The following is a 15,988-nucleotide window of genomic DNA, read 5'->3' on the forward strand; positions in this document are numbered from 1 at the left end:
TTAATTCAGCAGACAGACAGATCAAGTGTGTTTCTATGCAGTCTGGCTGCGTTTCTGGCAGCGGAGGTGTGGGAGGTTGTTGGAGGTGTGTCAAACTAAAACTAATCAATCTTGTCTTTATTTCCTGGCATTGCCTCTGTCTTCCCCGCAGTCATGCTCTAACCGAGCGGCACACAAGAGCCAACAACTATCCAGCGATGCTCCAAACTGCTCCCCAGGCAAAATGCACCCGGCGAGTGTTGGGTGCTGATCAAGAGGCAAAGTGGAGGCTCATCACGAGTTTCACTTCAGTGTTTACCAACAGCCCCGCCTGACCTTTACAGGCAACTGTCTCTATTGATCACATGCGTACGTCCTGTCACACCTCCGAAACCCAGATTTGTCCGGGGGTGTTCGGCATGCCAGCTCGCATTCTCCTCCCAGACGGAGCTCTTCCTGCCTGTGTGGGAGAATGGCGAGGCGACGGCAAAGCCAAAGGTCAGAATGACATTACTGGTGCTTCACAATGTTCCAACAGCAAAGGTGTGGAGTTGAGTGGAATCCAAAAAACTGTACGATCTGTAAGCATTGCTGTTTCATATTCCCCAAAACTGTTTCTCTTCAAATTAGAGTCATGTCGTTTGATTTATTTTAACAATAAAAGACCAGTGCCATGACATTGTTCCGACTGCCCATTTTCCAAAACCCCAATAGTGCGAAAATTGAACCGACAGCCCGTCAATGGCCTGTCGGAACAATGGGCACTCCCCAAAAGACCTGCCTCAGTTCAGAGACTTTATTTTGTACTTTATTTTAAATATATATATATAAGGTGTCTTTTAACATATGTAAAATTTCAGAAATTATATATTTTTCTTCTCACCACAGCCACCTCTTCATTGGCGGAAAATACCTGCTGATGACAGTGAAACCTAATTAAGCTATATTGTAACAGTATCACATGTGAGACCCAACTGTACAGACGGGGTTAAAACACATGAACAAATTAAATGAATGAAAAAGTCAATTAAATATTGACTCAGCTTTACGTTAATCCTTATATTTCCCTAATTAGACGGCAGAGTTGTGATAAGCCGCTCGGATTTCTTTCGTTTTACCAAGTCTAAAATTGACGGGCAGTTTCGTAGTTTATCTTCTGAGCTGAGACAGTGAGCAGGAAAAAAAAAATAGTTCTGACATAAATGGTGAGAACAAAGTTGAACAATTATTGAAGTGAAACAGTTATGTTGAGGTTTAATTTGGTGCTAGTATTAAGTGGAGTAGATGCTCCTGATGTTTGATAGTAATTGCTAAATTATCTGTATGGTTGTATTGTACTTCTGTTCTGTCTGTGGTTATTACACTCAGTAACGTAGTTCCTTCCAAACCTACAGTGAGTTATTTGAATTTTATTGAAAGGATAGGATAGCCCCTTGAGATGTAGTAGCTCATTTTCAAGGGGGTCCTACTGGTTATACTTACCCAGAGGTTGGTTACACGTGGTGTAACCATTAAAGGTGAGTCAGAGCATCCACAGCGCGTTTGCTGAGGCCGAAAAGTGACACCGTGGGATCTGACAAAGCATCAGCATGTGATGAGTTGGAATGAGAAAGTGGTGGGCGGTTACAGCTGATAACACCGTACCAACCAATGGCGACATCGCAAAAGCGTTGCACCCACCCTCCAGTTTTCCCCGAGGTTAACATTGTTAGCCTTGTCATCACTGTAGCCGCCGGCTCAGCCGTCTCAATGTTGAGAGCCGCGTCAAGGCAATCCCTCAATCATAGATATGCTCTGAATTCCACATTGAGCACCTTCAAATAATGTGATTTGAACAAGACTATCCTTTGTGCTACTTTGTCATCACAAGGTATGGAATATAATTTACAGTTTATGCTCTGAGCTTTGAATATATGCATCTGACCTTAGATCAGGACAAACACACACACACACGCACGAATACCTTATCAACCTGTAAACAGCTCCAGACAGTACAAACAAGACCTTGATTTGTCTCTGTTTGAAACAGAGTGCTGTGCAATATTGATCAATCAGGTTTGACAAAAAAGACGAGTCATACATATTCACCACCCAAACACCCCTGTGCAGCACCCTTCTCTCCTGTCTCAAAGTGTTTTTCTTTCAGCCACACAGCCGTAGATTGTTATGCATAGAGAGACACGACCTGCAGGCGTTGCTCAGATTCTTATCGTCATGCTCTCATCTGATGGGAATGCATGCTCTGACAAAGGCCGGTCCTCCTAGATTCTGCTCATATCTGCTTTTTAACAATTCCATCAGTGCCGGATAAGCCGGCTGGCAATAAAGACGAAATGGCAATACATAGAGGGATCTGGGCAGCATCTGCTCACAAGAATGACCGATAGCGCAGTGCTGTTTGAATCATCAAAAAGTGGTTGAAAAAAAATGATGAGGGAGAGATAACGCACGCCATCCTAACACGGGTTCAGGTAGGGAAATGTCAACGCTATGACTCAGTCACATCAGACAGAGATCAGATGTCCATTCCTTATTTCTTTCATATTATAGCCTATAGGTAACACTCACACCCTATAACTTAGTGATGAAAGCACTTTATGACATTATTGTATATGTTTTATTTCCAAGCCTTCTTCAATCTGACAATAGATCAAACACCCAATCATTCCTGAGAGGCTGACCCGCTTTAGATTCTGATAGAATCATATTGAGTGAATACACAAATAAACATATTTTCAATGGTTTTATAATATTAAGCTGAAGCTTAGAGAAGAAGGCAAAAGAGGATACGGGGTAATATGTTGAAGCCAGTTTAGCCTTGTGTTAAAACTGATGAATGTAGATTTACTGTATAAGGATACGTAGGTCAGATACAATAATTAGCCTATGGCTGACATTCCGAGCTCTGGCCTTTACTGCTCAAGACATGCTAGTTAACTGACTACTGACATCCCAAGGTTATGTGGTTGTTAATAGTAGGACACAAAAAACAACAGCAGCAACATTAGCATCAGCCTGGAGTCATGTTTCTGGCACAACCTGGGTAGTGGGTTCATCCAAACTTTTTGCTGAAACCAGTTGCCTGCTGTGGCTGGAGATGACGCTGAGAGCGGTGTCAGTAAACCAAAACATTCAAATTGCGGGCCATAAAACTAAAACATTCTCATACTTCCCAATCTGAGTTTAGTATATACACTACCAGCCTGGTCGCAGCAAATGGTGTATGAATGACACTGTCATTTTTAAGTAATTTTGAGTGCAATAACAAGGTCTTTGTTGCTTTTGTCGTGTCATGTGTACGCCATGCAGTCTGTACTGAGTGCAGTGTAAACACATCCATGTGAATGCTACACTCAGAGCTATGTGACGTAGAATAAAAAGTGAGAAAGGATGCTTACGGTGGGCGGGAGGAGAGGTGAACACGGGACTTTCAACCATGAGACCGGTGTTCATGTCCCAAAGTGTTGTTGAATTATTTAGAATTTACGTCGGTGATGTTTGTGATGTTTTCTGTACTTATGTTCGGTTGTTTAAGTACATATTTTACAAAGTTTAAAAGTGATTAAGTTCACATATTTATTTCAAGCCCATCCATGATGTTTTTCCTAAACCTAACTAATTGCTTTTGTTGCCTATACCTAACTGCGGCCATTGCTGTAGTTTTGTTCCTTAAACAACTGCTACCGTTTCACGTTAACAACGTGGAATTAAATGACACGTGAAAAGCCGTCTCAAAACGTTAAGCCTGTGGCGTATGACTAACACGTTAAAAGGTTAAATGCATTATCATGACACAGAAATGTCTTGCTATTTATACGCCTTCCCATGAGATCGGGTTGATTCTCCCTGCCATTTTTACATTTTTTGAACATATCTTCAAAGGAGCCTTGACATCACTTTTTCTAATCAATCAATATTGTCTATGGAAAGCTGGGCCCAGTCAATATTTCCCTTTGTCATAGTCTAAAGGCCTATTATGATTATCATTTTCTTTCTCTCTTTAGTTCCTGTTATTTATCTTTTATATCTTATGTCTGTAAGCCATATCACATGAGTGTATCCTCTATGTTTGTTAACAGCATGTTTGTGTATTCTCCCATGTATTATGAATGATGTTCGTGATGTGAGTGTGTGTCTTATGACCGTGACTGATCCATTATACCTGTGTAACAGATGGGTGTTTATGGGATGCATTGTTGTGAAGTGCTTTGTTAAACTATGTCTGTGTTTTTTACTATGTCTAAAATCATTGATAAATACCTACAGAGTGTGTACATTACTGTAATTATTTCCTGTAATATGCTGCCTGGAGAATGCCACTTCTCAAGCCCTGGAAGGTTTTTAGGCAATTCTCCTTCGTATTCCCATGCAAATTATATATTATATCATTAAAAAAAAATTGTAAATAAAGAAAACAATAAAACATTGAGCTGAAACAAGCTAAAAAGCTTCACAGAGGCGAGAGGGACTGCATAGGGTAATAATTTCTCAGAGGGTTTGTCACTATGAGCCTCTTTCAAAATACAAATTGATCCATTGGTAATATAAAGATAAAGACTATTGCAGCTCAAACTTACAGCATTCCCTAGACTAAATATATTTAGTATATATTTTTTCCTTCCAAGAAAACACATATAACTTGCTTGATTTTACTTATGTTTGTCCCAAATCACTATTTTGTTACAGTCAAACATTTAGAAATGATCTCTTTTTTTTTCTAGTTTTATTGATTTTACTGTTTTCTGTAAGGAAACAGTTTGAGAGGTTACCGCTGGAGCCAAATTCTCCCCCAACCTGCTGATGTAGCCGGCCCATGTCAAGCACTGCAGCTGTATATGTGTGTTTCTATGTGTATCTGCATTCCTGTGTGTGCCGCTAGTGTGTTACGGGTTGTCCCGCTGCTGTCCAGCAGTGACCAGCACTATATTGTAGATTCTGACTCCTCCAGCGGCAAACTCTTAGCGCCTGGCCACCCGATGCCCGACACACATGAGCCGCATCCTGAGTGACAGGCCGCTCCCTGCAGAGCTGGGGAGGGTAATTGGCATTCAGGATCATCTGGATGATAGGGAGGGTGGCGAATTTCGTGAGACGCCGCTCCCTGCCTTTTATCCCGCGCCACAAAGTTCCCCAACTCGCACCCCATTTGCACAGAGAGAGGAAGGGAGAGAGACTACTTTGCATGCAGTGTGTTGGCAGTAGCATCCCCGAGGGAGACATTGTCGGTGAGGGGGAAACAGCTTTCTATGCATGAGGAGAAATCTCCTTCAGGTTTGTGTTGCAGCCCCCCCAACCTGCCTCCACCATCCTCATCACCCTCCCAGCTTCCTCCACCCACCCTCCGAAACCCCCCCCCACGCCCATGTCTGAAGGGATTTATGACCTGTCACCTCGGCAGCTCGTGGGGACGGGAGGGTGTGGAGGAGGAAGGAGGGTAAGGTAACGGTGGTGACGGTATAAGGCGGGGAGGGGCTCTTCATGTCACTCCGGCGAGCACGATGTATCAATCTGTCCTGGGATTTTTGTCCATTCAACCGTACCGCAGAGAGAAGAATTAACGAGAGTGGAGCAGGGGGGGTTAGGGTTATTGTGATAGCTTCCACACCTAAGCTGTCTCCCAAAACGGATCCCTCATTTCACTTAGAAACCAACAACCAACTGACAGGAACACGCTGCCCCCATGAACATGTCATTTGCTTTGCTGTCAAGTGGCATGTGGTATTTAAAGAAAAGAAAAAAAAAAGAAAAAACTGGAAGTGGCAATCAAACGAAAATGGCGTGATTCAGTTTTGTTTAGAGAGCAGCGCAAAGTGACATGTGCATACCAACGTGCTACATAGTATATTTCTCTGTGGACATTTGATGGAGGGCATTAACCTGTAGATTTCTGCCAGCTCCCATAAATTACTCGGCTGTACCTGTGCCCCTGAGGTAGATCATTAGTGTGCTTGATAGGTATAATAACCTAGCCCGGTGCATTGCCATTCCGAGGCCGTATAGTCATGACTAAAGAGCTCTCTGTGCAAAGAGAATTGAATTATGCCTTCTGTCAAACAGTTACTGCGAATTTAATGCATACTGAGTCAAGAATCAATAATTTGTCAAAAGCTGCTGATGTATTATTGTCAACTCTGCCGAGATGGAATTATATCTCGGGTTTCTGAACTTTAGGGGGCACAACAGATTCGCCTGAAGATTGTAGGCACAATTCAGAAATTATCATTAAAATTGCACCAAATATATCAGGATTTAATCCTTATGAATTCCATCGGATTTACTCCTGAGAAACTCTCCTGAGCCTAACTGTGCAGAAGTCTAATAACACAGTACCGGCTTGTGACGCCCTGATAAAATCCAAAACAATAATAATGATAATAATACATATTTTACACACAGGGAATTTGCCATGGTATTTTGGTGCATTACAATAAACATAGTAAGAAGAAAAATAAAAAGCAAGCACTGCAAAAGCAAAAATGTATTATAAAAAATATGATACACATAATGGATTTAGACATGGAGACTAAGGAGTCTAGTTTCACAGTGGAGTGGTACAGTGGTATTTGCTGGCAGAGAGACCAGTGACAGTATGTTAGGGGAGCTAATTAAAAACAATGAGCTGTGCAGGCTCCCCCTCTTCCAGCTTAATCAGCTACTGGTATCATAACAGTTTAATATAACTTTATCTTTGGAATTTCACTTTAGCACAGAGATCCATCAGCCTCCAGAAATGACGGATGTCGACTGATTAAAATATATAAACGCGATTAATCGCATGATTGTCTATAGTTAATCGTGATTAATCGCAAATGAATCACACATTTGTTTCTGTTCAAAATGTATCTGAAAGGGAGATTTGCCAAGTATTTAATACTCTTATCAACATGAGAGTGGGCAAAAATACTAGCTTCATGCAAATGTATGTATATATTTATTATTGGAAAATCACAAAACACAAAATAATGACAGATATTGTCCAGAAACCCTCACAGGTACTGCATTTAGCATAAAAAATATGCTCTACTCATAACATGGTTAAATTCAAACCCAACAGGCAACAACAGCTGACACAGTGTGTCAGTGTGCTAAAATGCTAAAATGTAGCGTAAGTACGGAGCGTTATTCAGCCTCCTTCGTGACAAGCTAGTATGACATGTAACAATGGATTCCTTAGGATTTCTAGTTTCATATGATGCCAGTATCTTCGCTCTTTGCTTTAAAACTGAGCCCGCTACAACCTAAAAATCACAAGTTGCATTATAGTGTTAAAGAAATTAGTGTTAAAACAAATTTGAGTTAACACATTGACTTCGACAGCCCTAAAATAAATAGTTACCAGCAGCTCTCCAGGAGATAAGCACAGAGGACCATCAGCCTCCAGACAAAGAAAATATTGACCTCATAAAATCCTAATCTTAAAGGGGAACTCCCGCGCCTGATTACATCATTAGGGTTATTTATTCAGACTTGGAAAACTCCTCCTTAGAGGTTGGATAGTATTATCTCTGACATATAAACTGACATTGATGTGAAAAATTGGTGGATTGCCCCTTTAAAATCTAAGAAAGAATTGTGGAAATATCCTTTAGTTAATCAAGTGGCTTATTTAACCAATTGTAATCCCATTTTCACAAAAACAGGCTTGAATATAACATTTGCTGTTGTTTAAGCTACTATATTTCAACATGCATAGCACTCGTCAACCAAGTTTTATAATTATATTTCTGTGTATAGGTTATGCTGTGTTATAAACCTTGTATTAATGGTTTACATACTGTTTATGAAACCTTTTATTAGCTGTTTACATGCTGCTTATGAGTCCTGAATAAGAGGGTTTACATTACCTGACATTTCTACATTGTCAGTATTTTAGGATTTTATCCAACTTTATCCTACGATTTAGTTTTTTTGTCATATCATATAGAAACATATGTTCAGTGGAGTTTATGATATTTTTCTCATATGATATCAGTCGAATATTAAAGGGGCTGTCAGTCCGTGCGTCCTGTCCAGAGGCGCTCCAGATAACGGTGAAGAGATTCCAGTTGTCTGTCGCAGTTGTGAAAGCTGATCTCTGTGAGCAAAAATATTAATAACGCATCCACATTTTGATCCACCAGCGAACGGGAGATTCCATTACTGCCAGTTCACTGCTGTAAATCTACTGTAGAGGCCAAAGAGGAAATCGCATTGCCAATTATATTTCTGGTCTTGTTCGTTACACCTAAAAATATTGTATCTCTAGTTCATGCAGATTACAAAAATGGATAGAAGTGGATTTAAATTTTGCTAGCCTAATTGTCACAGCAGTCATAGATTTAAATGTTGGACTTTTGGAATCCAAAACTGCTTCAAAGACTACGTTTTGGCAGTGCTTGCTTTACATCACACCATCTACATCATTAGTCTTCATTTATGTAAATGCAGAACCAATAACTTTTGCATTTTAGCATTTGTCTTAATTGCATCTGAAACAACTCAAAATGAACACAAACACAGAATCAAACAAAAATTCAGAGCCCTTGAATGTAAGAGAGTGAATTGCCAAGAAAATGCTACACATAAGTAAGAGTAATAACAGATGATGAGGGATGCAGAGAGGGATTTTTAAAGGCAAGTAGGGGAGGAAGACCAGGGGAGGGAGATATGAAACGAGCGGGAGGTTGTGGAGAACGTGAAGTATTTCTCAAAGAGATGCATTTTCAGCCCTATTCCAGAAGAGCAGGAGGTACCTCTGCTGTTCTGTACTGGAGTGGGAAGGTCATTCCAGTGCTGGAGAGCCAGGAGGGAGAAGAGCTGAAAGTGGAGCAATGACCAGGTAGCCGCAGGGAAGGGGGAGCTAAGCGGGCGGTCATAGCGGAGCGCATGGTGTGGAGGGCCGTGGCCTGGAGGTAACAGTCCAGTCCATGGGAGTGGTTCCTTCGGCAGCCTTGTGCACCAGCAGCAGGGCTTCGCATTCAATATAAGCAGCCAGAGGTAGCGAGGGTGCAGAAGGCGGCTGACACGAGAGAATTGTTGTGAGGTTGAAGAAAACGTGGGCTGAAGTATTGTGAGCAAGCTAAAGGGGTGAGAAGACCTCAGCCAAAACCAATTTCTCATTCAGAGCGGCTTACAATGGGTTTTCTTACAGCTCAGGCTCACGCAATTTTGTGAAACAAGAGCTCAATGAGGCAGGGTTGCTTTGTAGTTGTGAAACTCTAAAATGCCACGCTTTGGAGAAGAATTAAAGATTATGTTCCCACACCATGAATTATATCATGAGGCAATTATGTTATGCTTCAGATTTGGCAACCCAAAGAACTTGTTCTCACTAACAACAATAGCATTAGCTGTTTGTTGAAATTACAGTTTTTCCAGTGTGAGTATTGGGCAAAAAAGTCTGGTAGCATTTGCTAATTAAGCATCCTTTATATAGGTTTATTAATGTCTACAAATAATGTATTAATGCTTTATTGGTCAGTAATATTACAATAATATTTAAGTATTACCTGTACCATATATATGCTCTCACATACCTATGAATATTTATAGGGCTGTCAAACTTAACATGTTGATAACACATTAACACAATCAATCTTTTGGAGGTTGTAGCAGACAGTTTTAAAGCTAGAGTGAAGATACTGGTATCATATGAAACTAGAAAACCATTGATACCAACTATGTCATACTAGCTTGTCACAGGAAAAACTCTCATGGCCATTTTCAAAGGGGTCCCTTGACCTCTGGGCTCAAGAAATGTGAATGAAAATGGGTTATATGGGTACCCACGAGTCTCCCCTTTACAGACATGACCACTTTATGATAATAACATGCAGTTTGGGGCAAGTCATAGTCAAGTCAGCACACTGACACAGTGACAGCTGTTGTTTTCTGTTATGATGTGTTGATAAGACTATAAAATGTAAGATTAATTTGCAATTGATCACAATTAACTATGGACAATCATGCGATTAATTGCATTTAAATATTTTAATCGACTGACAGCCCTAACAGTAAGATGATTAACAAGACAAAATAAAAAGGAAGAACATCAGCTACGAAAATGTTTATTTTTTCTGACTGCTCATATTTGCTACTTTACTGTGAAATACTGGACTTCTTGAAGCTTTTAAGAACTATTACAATGAAACAAGCAGGGAATGAATATCACTCTTCTTTTAAACTGCTCACAAATCATCATCATTATGCAACTGATGACGAGGGGTTGTGAGTAGACAGAGCTTTTCTTTAAAGGGTCACAAGACGAACATGGTGGGAACGTCTGGCTTAATAGAAAGTAGGAAGTCCGTGACCCATTAATAAAAACTTTATTAACATTTTTAATTACAGATGACTTGTAAATTGTTTTGCTGATATCTTCATACAATGGTTTCCAACCTCAGGGTTGGAACCAGGTTTTTCTGACTATTCTCTAATTGTTGCTTTTTTTATTGCACTATGAGAGTTTTACTTCTCGAGGCCACCAAAAACTATTCAAATGAAACATTCAGAGAAAGAAGTGTTTTGTTAAACTGCTCACAACTCCCAGACATGCAACCTGTGATGGTGGTTGTGAGTAGACGGTGCGTTGCTTTAAATGGCTTATTAGAAAGTGAGAACCCCATTGGTTGTAAAGGCTACCTTATTAGTTAGTGGTAACAAAAGTCTTCATTGGGATGAGGCTGGAGTTGATGGTCTGGCATACAAAGTGGAGACTGGGGTTTGCATCCCGCCAACAGTGAAAGTTGGTCTCTTGTTACCATGAAGCTTAACTTTTCCGAACCCTAACCCCTTAAACATTGCGCTATTCTGTCTTTCAGAGGTTGTTGTTGGGAACAAACATTTTGGAAAGCAAAAACAGGTATGGTGATTTTCAAAGGAGTCCCTTGACCTCTGAACTCAAGATATGTGAATAAAAATCCCCATGATTCTCCCCTTTACAGACACGCCCACTTTATGATTATTGCATGCAGTTTTTTGAATGCAGTATAAATGTGTTATTTTTTGCCTATTCTAAAATGATGTGTTTGAATATTTGTGCATACTGGGGTCCCTAAACAGTCTTGGAAATACATACAGTGGGTATCACTGTAAAACTGAGACTCATGAATACAATTGGACTCATTGGATCCACAAGAGTGATGATGTTAGTCCCCATAGTAGCCATTTCATTGTAGTGAGACCATTTTTTGAAACGACCTCACTGTATAAAATGACCTGTGGTGACCTCTAGGATAATCACAGCCTCATGAAACTTTACAGCCGCAAACTGCAGACATAGGGCATTCAGAGGATGGATGGCTTTCCTAGGTAGATTAACAATAAGGGGGTTTCTGAACAGTTTCAAGACTAAGCTCGCCATCCAATCGCCGAAAAATGCAATTCTTGCAGAAATTTCAAAATGTCAAAAGTTTTTGATACCACATCACAGCACGGCTTTTTCTATTGTGTTCCTCAATGACTTGTTGTCTAAATGTGGTAATTTGGAGGGATTATTGATCATTTTGATCAGTTCTCGAGTGGTAAAAAGTTGTTAAATTTAACACCAAATCTTTGTAACAAATGGTATCAACCCAAAATTGCTGCAACAATTTATAGACATAATAGAGCATGGGGGATCATACACTTACATCATCATGTTTTATGCTCTAATACACATTCACAATTTATTTTAATTGATTAATCAATGTAATTATTATTTATTTCTTATTAATGACTAGAACATATTGACACACAGTGCTGAGCTGCATCTCAAATTAATCTTCAGGTTCCCAGCTTTCAGATGATGGACACCACTTTTATGTGGCATCTACCGTTGATTTTATCTACATCTGAACATCCCCTGACCCCATTCCTCTAAAAAGAGGGCAGAATAGTAAGGGGTTAAATCTGTCACATTTTCATTATGATGCCAAACAATGTGTACTGTGCCTGATGATAAATAAGATAAAATAGTGTCGTTTTTTTAACAAACTACACCAAATGACATATCTAGTATCACATGCTATAATATCATTTAAATATGATTTTAGTAGTCACTAAATTATGAAAAACTAGAACAATAGAATAAAGCGTACAGTGTTACAGATGAGATGAAAGTCAGTTGTCATGACCGTATAAGATTATTTCAATACATGTTCTGTCCATCTGTCTTATCTCACTGTCCATACCACGTCTCATGTTGACACAGAAGCTCTCTCCAGCCAGAGATACCCATAACTGAGAGTAAACTACCGATAGTTGACTTTGTCACACTGTTTTAATGCATCTCACCGGCTGACCTCCTCCGCCCTGCAAAAGCAGTCTCCGTGTTTGTCTGAGGGAAGGCCATGAATATCTCCCACCTGCTTTAAGTAGAACGCCATCGACACGGGGCTGCGCGAGGAGACATCTTCCGCTCCAATGGCCAGTGTGGACAGAATGATGGAAGCCACTAAGAGAAGCGATCCTCTTTTTCTCTGGCCTCAGTGTCTGGCTGGCAGCCGGTCAATCGTCTGTGACTTTGTAATATACAATTGGATTCCCCTTGCCTGCCTGCCATAACATCCTTTTGCAGATTAGACTCTGGATGACCCGCCAAGGGGGTAGGTTCGAACATATTGACTCCTATGCATATGCAGCAGCTGCCTCTCAGCGGGGCTTGCCGGAGCGGAGAAAAGAGTGCGGTCGCGGGTTGTTGCTGCGGGGACCATTGACGGAGAAGGGCATGCAGCGTGCTCTTCTTTTCAACAGCGACTCACTTGAGAAAACCTCATCCATTCCCTTCAGAGATAATGTATGCATCTTTGTGCGCCGCGCCTGTGCTCAAGGGCCCGGCTGACACAGACACAGGATGTCCAGCAGTGCGGCGGAGATGGATTTTTCCCGTTTTACGAAACAATGCTATACATGACAGTATAAGCGGAGAGATCCTTGAAGTTGCAGAGGCTTTGCAAGCAACAAGGCCTCCCACTGACTGATAGGATTGTCCAGGTTTCATCTGTGAAAATATGCCAAACACTACATTTATTTATTTCCCATCAGAGACACATTGCCACACTGAAAAGCTGTGCAGCGTCTCATTTTTCAGAAGATCATCTTTTTTTTTTTGGGAGATTTTAAAATAGTTATTATGCAAATGCACACAATTCCTCAGTTCCTTTTTATTCATAAAAGTAGTGATGTTTTACACAAAATTATAGGTTTGTTTTAACCTTTAAATTGCAGTATAGAAGCAGTTAATCTAAAATGCAGTTTTGGTTATGAAAAAAGAGCTAATTTTGGAGGGTGGATGTCCCCGCCTCCTTTCACTGTGTCTCTGACTTATTGTTGCAACTGCTTCCGACTCTGTTTAGCTATTTTTATTCACACATTTTTTTTTTGTTCAATTCTTTCATCCAATTTCCTCTCAGACACAAAAGGTGTCTTTGTAAAAGAATAGGAAGAAGAATGACAAGTCCTGGATAGCTTGAAAAGTGTGTCAGCATGTGTCATTTGGAAACATCATGTGAATGTTGAGCAGGCGGACCGCGTTTGATGAGCAACCTGGAATGAAAAAAAAATAATCTGTCACATCCTACATTTTATTAAATAACGCGGCTGTTTTTACAAAGCGTTCCAATGATTCCACCACCTTAAGAATTCATCATACAGCTAGATGAACCGACATCTTAACTGGATCATCGTTGCCACTGCAAAAAAAAAAAAAGAAAGACCCAAATGTTCTTGAGTCGAGAGACAAAAATGCCTGATCGGGGTGGCCGTTTGAGGCAAACACCGGTCTGGTGTTGACACAGAGCCCTTGTGGGACTGACCTCGGTGGATGAAGTGACACAGAGCCGCAACGGAGAAAGAATGGCCCAGCTGTGCCCTCTGACCTCTGGGGAAGTTATAACTAGAACACTGAGCTCAGTCGTGATGCTTTATCTTAATTTAAACCCAGCTTGTCTCAGCCTCCATGACTCTTGTATGAAGGTGGCAGTAGCTTTTTGCTACTTTACAGAAACTCCTCGAGGTAACAACAGAAACAAGGTTATTGGGCTCAGCTGCAGGGTTTCATGTGCTTTTGAAAATAAAAAAAAGCTGAGCTAAAGTCGGGGAGTGCAATACGTTATTATGGATTAAATGCTTTGGTATTGATTAACAGTATTGAATATTTATCAGTGCTCTTGTCATGGGAGAACCTTGTGACCTGTGCGACCTTGTAGTTTTTTTTTTTGTAATTTTTAATATACTATGTCTACAGCCGCCAATGCAATTTAATTGAAATGAGGAATAACACTTTGGTCATGACCAGATCATTGGATAATAATGACGTGCAATTATAAAATGAACATTTAATGAACAACATTGACCCCATCATCCATACATGGCTACGGTTCAGGTCAACCCAGTCGCCAGAAAGAAATGTTGACATTCAACGTATCCCGTGGTTTGCAGAAACGTTCAAAGCCAACATTTCTGAACCAAAACATATTTCATAAATATGTTTCAAATCCGCCATATATCAACGCAACAACCATAACAATGTAACAAGCATAATGTAAAATGTTACTTAAAAAGTGTAAAGTCAACATTTACTTTTGGTTTTACACGGTACGAACAGTGACATTTTTTTTCTCCCACCCACTTTTAGTAGACTCTCGTTTCATATACTCATTTTACCACTTAACTTTCAATAACGGTCGATTGATACTGTATACTGCATCACTTGCTCTGATTGAATGCAAAAAAAAATAAAAATAAAAATTGACATCACCATCATTTGGGTTGGTGGTTCAAATCTCTTCATGTCAAAGTGTCTTTGAGCAAAAAAACTGGACCCTAAATTGCTCCTGATGAGCAGGCCAGCACCTTGCATGGCAGTGCTGTTATATGTGAGTAGATGAGTGCTACATGAGTGCAGTCTACTTACCAACTTAGCATAATCAGCAATTCAGCACCAAACACAACTAAGCTTTACAGTACAAAGGTAGTATTCTTTACAACGTTCCTGTGATCCTTTGTCCTGGAAAACAGATTACTTGCTCTTGTTCTTCCTGATTCTTAAGAGGAATAGAATGGAGGGCATCGAATGCTGTACATATTGTGAAGCCATTTGAGGCAAATTTGTGATTTTGGGCTATATGAATAAAACTGTCTTGATTTGAGACATCTCTGGCTCTTGTCTTGTATTATTATTTTGGCAAGATTTCACACTCTTTACAGAGTAAACCATTCTCCATCAATACCCATGAACAGCTCAACATGCTGTTATAACAACTCCACAGTTAATGTCTGGAGTGGTAGAAATAACATAAGATGTGTGGGGGGGGGTATGATTATACCATCAAATTACTGAGACATTACGCAGCACAGCTATACAGAATGGATGAATGGAATGGATTACTGGTATTATTAGATCTCAGTGGTGCATTCGTCATGCTCGACCACAACATATTACTAGACGGACTAGAAAACTGGGTTGGACTTTCTGGCACAGTGCTAAAGTGGTTTGTAATTTGCAGTATAATTTTTACTCAGAAAATCACACACATTGTATAAATATTGAACAATGGATGTCAACAAATTTCCTTAAATTGAACAAAGATACAACTGAGGTCATCATCATTGGTCCTGGAAGTATCCAGTAAGCAGCCCTGTGTTGGTCCCTAATCCAATAATGTTCAAACAAATGTTAAGAACCTGGGTGTCTTCCTTGACACTAACCTCACTTCTGGTAAACACAACAACAAGATCATCCAGACATGCTATTAGCATCTGAGGAATATTGCCAGGATACAACCGATGCTGAGTTTTAATGACACTCAGACTATCATTTGTGCTTTTATTTCTTCATGGTTGGATTATTGCAATGGTCTTTTAATGGGTATAAATGAGAAATCAATAAACTTCTAACAAAAGTCAAGACAAGAGAACACATCACTCCAATTCTAATGACTTTAAACTGGCTGCCCATTGGTATTAGAATTGATGTTACGATTTTACTTATTACTTTTAAAGCTTTTGTCTGTCTCTATGTGTCGGCCCTGTGATAGTCTGGTGACCTGTC

This window comes from Sebastes umbrosus, chromosome 2, assembly GCF_015220745.1.
Source record: "Sebastes umbrosus isolate fSebUmb1 chromosome 2, fSebUmb1.pri, whole genome shotgun sequence".
In the NCBI taxonomy this organism is placed as follows: domain Eukaryota; kingdom Metazoa; phylum Chordata; class Actinopteri; order Perciformes; family Sebastidae; genus Sebastes; species Sebastes umbrosus.